The sequence below is a fragment of the Patella vulgata genome, chromosome 5 (assembly GCF_932274485.2).
Source record: "Patella vulgata chromosome 5, xgPatVulg1.2, whole genome shotgun sequence".
In the NCBI taxonomy this organism is placed as follows: domain Eukaryota; kingdom Metazoa; phylum Mollusca; class Gastropoda; family Patellidae; genus Patella; species Patella vulgata.
The window spans coordinates 19,040,919-19,048,696 of NC_065883.2; positions in this window are offsets into that span (position 1 = coordinate 19,040,919).

Consider the following 7,778-nt stretch of genomic DNA (forward strand, 5'->3'; position numbering starts at 1 on the left):
GAACCCCATTTGTACTGTAACATATGTATGACATAACCCTCGATTGATTACAATTTTGAAAATAATATACATGTATACATACATATTTTACATGTAACTGTATAATCTGACTTCATGACAAAGATGTATCTAACATAAATGTCGGTTAATTCCAACATTTCATGATAAAGATATATATCCGATAGAACTTATTTTCTCTGGTAGTTGAAACATTTGTATAAATTTGGATGATAATTTTAAACAATGTAATTTATTTCATCTAGTATATGTCTGGTAAAAAGTAATGACTGATTTACAAATGGTAAAATAATAATAATAAAAACGTTTAGAACAGACGAAGCAGGCGCAAACAACTGTCGTTCAGTTTGGACTGTTCACATATTTCACCGAACATAATTGATTAGAAATTACAATTTTTTTATAAAACTGAATATAAATCACTTTATATACACTCATATTAACTTAAAGGCTCAATACCACTCTTGTTGTAACAGAATAATATGTCCCAATCTTTATTCTGGTCAACAAATTGTGCTATTTTACAGTATTCCAATTAATTGATGATACAAATTTCATCTTAACACACCTAATTTAAAAAATGGAAAAATTCAACGAAATGATTTGAAAAGCCTGACGTAAACCTTTTCAAATGTGACTTAGATTTAAAAATATTTTCGAACCCTCTGGACAAGTAAAATAGGACGTAATGGATAATTTACACAACAGGTAAGACACTTAAATATCTAATACTTAGAATAAGGCTAATATTTATTTACTGGAGCTGTCAAGCCAGCAAGAGTGTTATTGTCCCTTTAATATGTGCTTTTAGAACCATTTATGTTTTTTTTTAAAAATAGAGCCATACGCCCTTTAAAATAACAAAAGCTTTATATAAGGCTATATTTTAGTTAAAATAAGTGGAACAATTTTGAGTAAATTCTTAACTAAGTCTGAGAATGTTTTGTGAAACCGGGACAGATAATTCGCATACATCTCAAAAGTAAACAATATGTACTTTAAAAAAAAGAACGGCTGTTATTGTTATGCAATTAAGTCCATATAATATACACAGGTTTATTCTGGGTGTTTGTACTTTACGTATATATATTAGCACTGTAGTATTATCGGACTTCTTTCCTTGTTGTCTGTGTAATAACACTACAAAATAAATGGTTGTTACAACTTTACTGTTAAACTGTAATGGTTTTAAAGGTTCCTCGTTTTCAATAATAATAGCTGCTTGGAATATCTGTGTGAGCTCTGCCCAGTTTCGCTCAACACCCTCTTTTATAACCCCCTAATTTATGCACGTCTTAGATAGCCTTGACGTTAATTTCCATCCCAAATATGGAATTAACCTCTTTATTTCACAAGACCAGAGGAGGAAATATTACCTTATTTGGTCTGCCAACCATAGGTCAATAAACAGATAGAATTTGATGGATATTTTGAAAATGGTTATGATTTACCAAAATATCACTGTTTTATTTTTTTCATAACTATATATTCATGTTCATTATGTACGTGTGATTTGACTCTATAGACAGAGTGAAGCAACAATTCTCAAAGAACCGATATTGTCTTAAGGACCAAAATGGTACAGCACCTAGATTTTCACAGATTATTTTATGACCCACTGCAACAAGTTTTAACCTTAACCCCCAAAAAGAACCAGGGTTTTTGTGTCCCAAAAAGTGTGACGGGCAGACAAATCCATTTTAAGACATGGAACAAAAAAAGAAGAGAAAAAAACAAATGAAACTATTGAACATTACACAATTTTCTCACGTTCAGTTTTTGTTTAAAGCGTGACATGGTAAAAAAAGGCCTTAATTACCTTAACTGTAAATTAATTAACGCCACAGAGCAATAATTTATGTCGGAACATTTTCTAACACCCCAAAAAACGAAATTTATGCATTAAGAGAGAGAGAGAGAGAGAAATGGGGTTTAACGTCCACTCAACACAAACTAGGTCATTTCGGGACTAACATATGGTTTAATTTTATTTACATAATTCGCTTGCGCGTAGGGGTCTTTAGCAGTGGGAGGAAACCGGAGGACCCGGAGAAAACCCACGAGGTTGGACAGGCGACCCTACTCCTTGCCACGTACAACCGGGGATTCGAAACCACGCCAGTTGACTCAATGACAGACTTTATGATACAGCGCGCGCACGCTAACCATTCAGCCATCCAACCCCCCTTATGCATTAAGGTGGCCTGGAGATATTCAATAATGAATATAGAATCCTAGTCAAAACGACACTAAGTAATACACATTGATCATGTCTGATCATAAAGGGATGAATAAAATAACATAAACTATATAAAACTGTATACTATGGCCACAAATCTGTTACACATAGGTAATGCGAAAGCCTTCTTTTAACTCGTGCAAGATGACTTATCTTAAAATTCAAGTGCAGTATATGGCTGCGTGTGACGTCCCATCATGCGGGGTCGATAGTCCGTACATTGCACTTTACACCAGGTGTGTCCAGGTAGAATTGGTGCCTTTTACTCATTTTGCACACTATTTATGTACCCATTTACACTAAATAGGAAATATTTTTTATCCAGATATACATCCAGCACATTTTTTTTTTTTTTTAATAATTTAAAAACTTATTTTCGAATTTAATTTGCAGAATAAAAAAGTTAATATTAAGAGCTAATTAACTGTTACGGGTGTTATCCCAATCAGTAACATTAGCGGCCACGCGAATATTTACTGCTGATTAGGTTGTATCGCCGCATCCACTAGCAGTAGTAACAGGTGCCGTGCACAACGGTGGTTATGGTCATCCATTCTAGTAAAAGGGGGCGGGGAGGGGGTGAATGGCCGAATGGTTAGCGCATGCGTGTTGTATCATAAGGTCTGTCATTGAGTCAACTGGCGTGGTTTCGATTTCCCGGTTGTACCTGACAAGGAGTAAGGCCCGGTCCCCTGTCCTATCTTGTGGGTTTCCTCCCACTGCTAAAGGTTCCTACGCGCAAGCGAATTATTGAAATAAAATTGAACCATATTAGTCTCGAAATGACCTGGTTTTTGTCGAGTGGACGTTAAAGTTAAACCCCATTTCCTCTCTCTCTTTAATGTATTCAGTTGAAATCAAGTCACACTCTACAGAACATGTCAAGGTCGCCCTTTGTGCATAAAAGCCGTCATCCTATAAATTATTGCTTTGTAACCTTAGATAATATACAATAGAATTAATCGGGCATTTACTTTACCAGTTTAGAAACTCAGAAGACATTTGCCAACTTAAAAATTTATTTGATTGGTTAATTTCGATGTTTTGATGATGATCTTGTAAGCATGCTTGGGTTTCATTTTAATATGACACTTCATTGATCCCTGGCCGAGGGATTGCAATGACTTTCACTATTGACCGCTTAGGATTGTTATGGTTGTAACCGTAACGGCAGACCTACAAATTGTGACTGAACAATGAATATTCGTATACATATATATCAGTCCCAAATTTAATGTAATAGAAAGGAATGCGTTAAATACAATATGTTGGTCATCTAACATAATATGCTAAATTTCACTTCGATGATTACGTGCAAAATTTGAGGGGAGATTTTGCCGGGGAGCGTTGATTACACCTACTTTTCTTTGAATCCCAACTGCCAAGGGTTTTTTAGTACTTTTACGTACATGCCAATATTCACTGGGTGAACCTGGACTTTACGTCCCATCCGGACACTTTCCTTGCTCTTCCCGATCCACGCTGTCATTAATAATGACAACAATAGGGGATTGAATTACTTCAGCAGATATGTGCGCAGATATAAACAGGTAACACAAACCACTCATGTTTAAGAATTATCACAAAGAAGTAACTTAAAATCACATTCTGTATTTCTTTGTGTTTGTTTATAGATCAAATTGTCGACAAGAATGGAGGGGGGGGGGCTAATAATTAGCTTCCCGTCCATATCGGGGGGTTATTTTGATGCGAGATGACATTGTGTCGGACTATAACCTTTCATTAAAATTCTAAGGGTATTAAATTTCAGAATGATCTGATAAATATCATAAAGGGTATACGAGCTCAAACATGATATCATTTTTCTGAGACGATTTCCCTATCACCTGTAGTTAACATCAAGATCCTTCATGCATAAAATCAATTGGTCTTCATTTGCAGAGCAGAATCTGGGGTATTTTTTTACCCCCGCCCGCGTTCCCCCTACGCAAACTATACCATATATAATAATCTCGTAAAATTCAGAAGAGCCGTGGTGGCTCAGTGATTAAAAAGTTGGCCTGCTAACCCTGAGGTCCGTGTTCGATTCCGGGTTTTGGTCGAGAAAGTTCATTGGGCTTTGGGCCACCATTATTCGTTTATGTGGAACGAAAATCCAAGGTCACCTGTACGTAAAACAACCCATGACAGTATGGCGCATGCCCGTCGTCGTTATATTAGCCCAGGCGGTGCATAAACCGTAGTTAAAAAATACCATTTAATTTCATTTCATGATATCAGCCATGTCCTGCTGTCTTTTCACATTGACCCGGTTTTGTAACAGAGCCTCGTTAATAACATTGACTGAAGGCTATTTGTTTTGTTAGTAATTTTATTATAAAAGACGATCTTTTAAGTTATATGTTTTGCGTAAGGGACCAAAGTACGGAAGGCCAGCGGTATTGGTCACGTGGCTGTGTTAAAGGGAAATAACGTACCTAAACATACTGGAGGCAAACCACGATTAATTTCCCCATTGACTTCAATGTTAATTCTGGCCTCCTTACCCGGCTCTAATTTTTCCCCAAATTTTAGTTGGGCTGAACTTTTCACTACAGACAGAGAAACAAATGGTCATGTCTATGCATCAAATTGTATGAGGTTGACCACCAAAATTTTGAGATACACAAACTTGAAAAAGCATACTAAAAACAGGTAACTATTTGCCGTACATAACACCGTAACCAACCTGATAACTCCGTTATCCTTCCGCCTGCCTCTAAATCATGAATATTTACCAAAACCTAGCAAAAAATGTTAATCCAAACCCTCTTCGTCCTTTCTACACCAAAAAATCAACAAAAATGAACATGCAAAAGGGGAGAGAAGATACAAAGAGAATTGCTATAAATAGACGAAATACAGTTTGTGAATACCGAGATGGTGAAATTTAATGGTGGTCTGCCTCCTATACTGGAATTTCAGAATAATCTAGTAACGGCTAGATATTGTAAAATTCGCGGTCGTTGTTTCTGGAACATGGTGTACTACAGGGCTTTGCCATTGGTCCTCTTCCCTTTCTTTTAATTATATAAATGTTATCGTTAAGAACATAAATTTGAAGGTCAGATTTTTTGCAGATGACAGTTGACACTATCTAACCGCATGCGCGGCTGACTTAAATAGTGACGTCCTAAAAGACTAAAAACTCAAACACTTGCACTGACTACTAAACCGGATCCACTGTTACCTACACTACATTTAGACGATGTCCCTATCATAAAAGTTTATAAACACGGGCATTTGAGATTGAATTTTCAGAAAAACTGTAAATGGGACAAACACGATAACATTATTTTAGCCAAAACAAGTAAAATGATTAATTATCCTAGGTCTTTAGATCACCGCCTTAAATACTTTAAAAACTGGATACGTCCCGTGAAGAAAGGATGTGTATCTCACTGCAGGGCGAATGCGTCACAAACTCGTCGAAATGTACAATGATTAATTGTTCTAGGTTTTTATAAGATCACGAATAGTTAACGCATGCTTGTTGCATCATAAGGCCTGTCATTGAGTCAAATGGCGTGGTTTCGATTCCCCGCTTGTACGTGGCCAGGATTAGGGTCGCCTGTCCAACCTTATGGGTTTTCTCTGGGTCCGCCGGTTTCCTCCCACTGAAATAAAATTGAACATATGTTAGCCCCGAAATGACCTAGTTTGTGTCGAATGGACGTTAAACTCCATTTCTCCTTCTCTCACGCTCTGGATACCAGTCTTATTCTTCTACATTTTGACTATTGTGACGTAATATGGGATGGGTGCACAGATGGACTGAAAATTAAATTAGAACACTCAGCAGATATGCAAAGGGTACCAGGTGTTTCTCACTACAAGGCGAATGCGTCAGGAACTCAACTTAATGTACAAAATTATTAATCAGCTAAGCCCTCCATCTATAATTTAATTCATTTTCCACAAACTCCTTACAGTCTTCGTAATAGCAATAATTTAACCGAGTACCTAATTGTCGGACAAATCCGTTATACCGTCTATAATAAAAGAAGTAGGATAGCCTTGATCTAAGTTTTAATGTGTGAAGAATAGCGTAGTCTCGATTTTCATTGCGACCGTTGTAATAAGCAGGGACTCGATTATCCATTTATAAAGAAAATCATTAAATGGCGATCGTGTTTCAATCCGTTTAAAATCCTAACCATCCGATAGTCTAGAGAGTTAATTATATAATTATAAACTTGTCATGTGATGTGAATAAATGTCTAATTACTAATTCATCTAACATTTTTGGCCAAAGGAAATATTTGCAATAGGCAGGATTATCTCTTACATACTACAGCTTTAAAATAGGAAAACACATATCCAGTAGACTTAAATTCATAAATTTATTGTCGTTACTATTGGTATTGACATAAAATTGCTTCTCCAATAACTAAACGGCCATCGTATGCTCTGAGAGTTCAACAGAATAGGCTTTATCGAGTATGAAACACTCGACATGGTCGAATAACAATATTCCATTAATTTGTTAGATATGATCATATATGCCACAAAGGCTAGCAGTATCTCTTTCTTTTTGCTTCCACTAATGGGTGATTATAAAAATCGAGCGTGTTGAATTATTTACAAACATGTAGCAGAATAGTTAAATATCGTAATGTCCTACTGAATGATTCGCACATGTATATATAGATTTTGTGCAGCCCTTGCTTAAATTATTAATGCTCTTGCCTTGTCTTGTATTACTAAAAGAAGGCAATTCTCTGTGGAGATTGCAGGTTGTTCTTGAGGAAAATAATTTCTTTTCACCGACATGAATCGGCGGAAAGTTCTATTTGTCCAGGACTGGAATTGAAACGGGGAAACACATATTATTGTGTTTCTGTCATAAAGACGCCAAATTTCTATTACCACATTATTGCCATTTTGTCGAAATGCAATTTTTTACCATATTGTGCACGTCTTATTATAAAAGAATCATTAACCCAATTTCTAAAATAGAGCGGTCATAGACCAATTATTAACAAAATCGTATTATATGATTTTATTTGTAATTTATAATTATTACATAGTTACCATTTTTTATTGAGATACCTTTTTTTCAAATTTGGATATTTAAGGTTCATGGAAATAAGAACTGTAACCCTTTAAGCACTGTAAAAGAAGTTGGTAGTCAAATCCGCCATTATCCTACTTCCTATTCATACAAATTTATCATTGCATTCTACTTAAATTCATAGTGTTGAAATATATACTATATGATAAATAGTTTACCTCTCTTTATTAATGTATGCCATTACAAATACAACAAACAACATATTTTCTAGTTAAAGTAACGATAAGTGTTTTTGTTGGTATTTTTTGTTGTAAAATATCACGCTAATATGTAATCGGGTTGATTTTTAACATTTAATTAAGAAAACAAAATCAAAAAATAATTCTAAATAATATTCCTGCTTGGGTTCGAGAGGTTTGAAAAGATGCTCATCGATTTTGTTTACCACAAATAAAAATGCCGACCGTCATACATAGATCGGTGGATTTTTTCTACTGTAAGGAATTG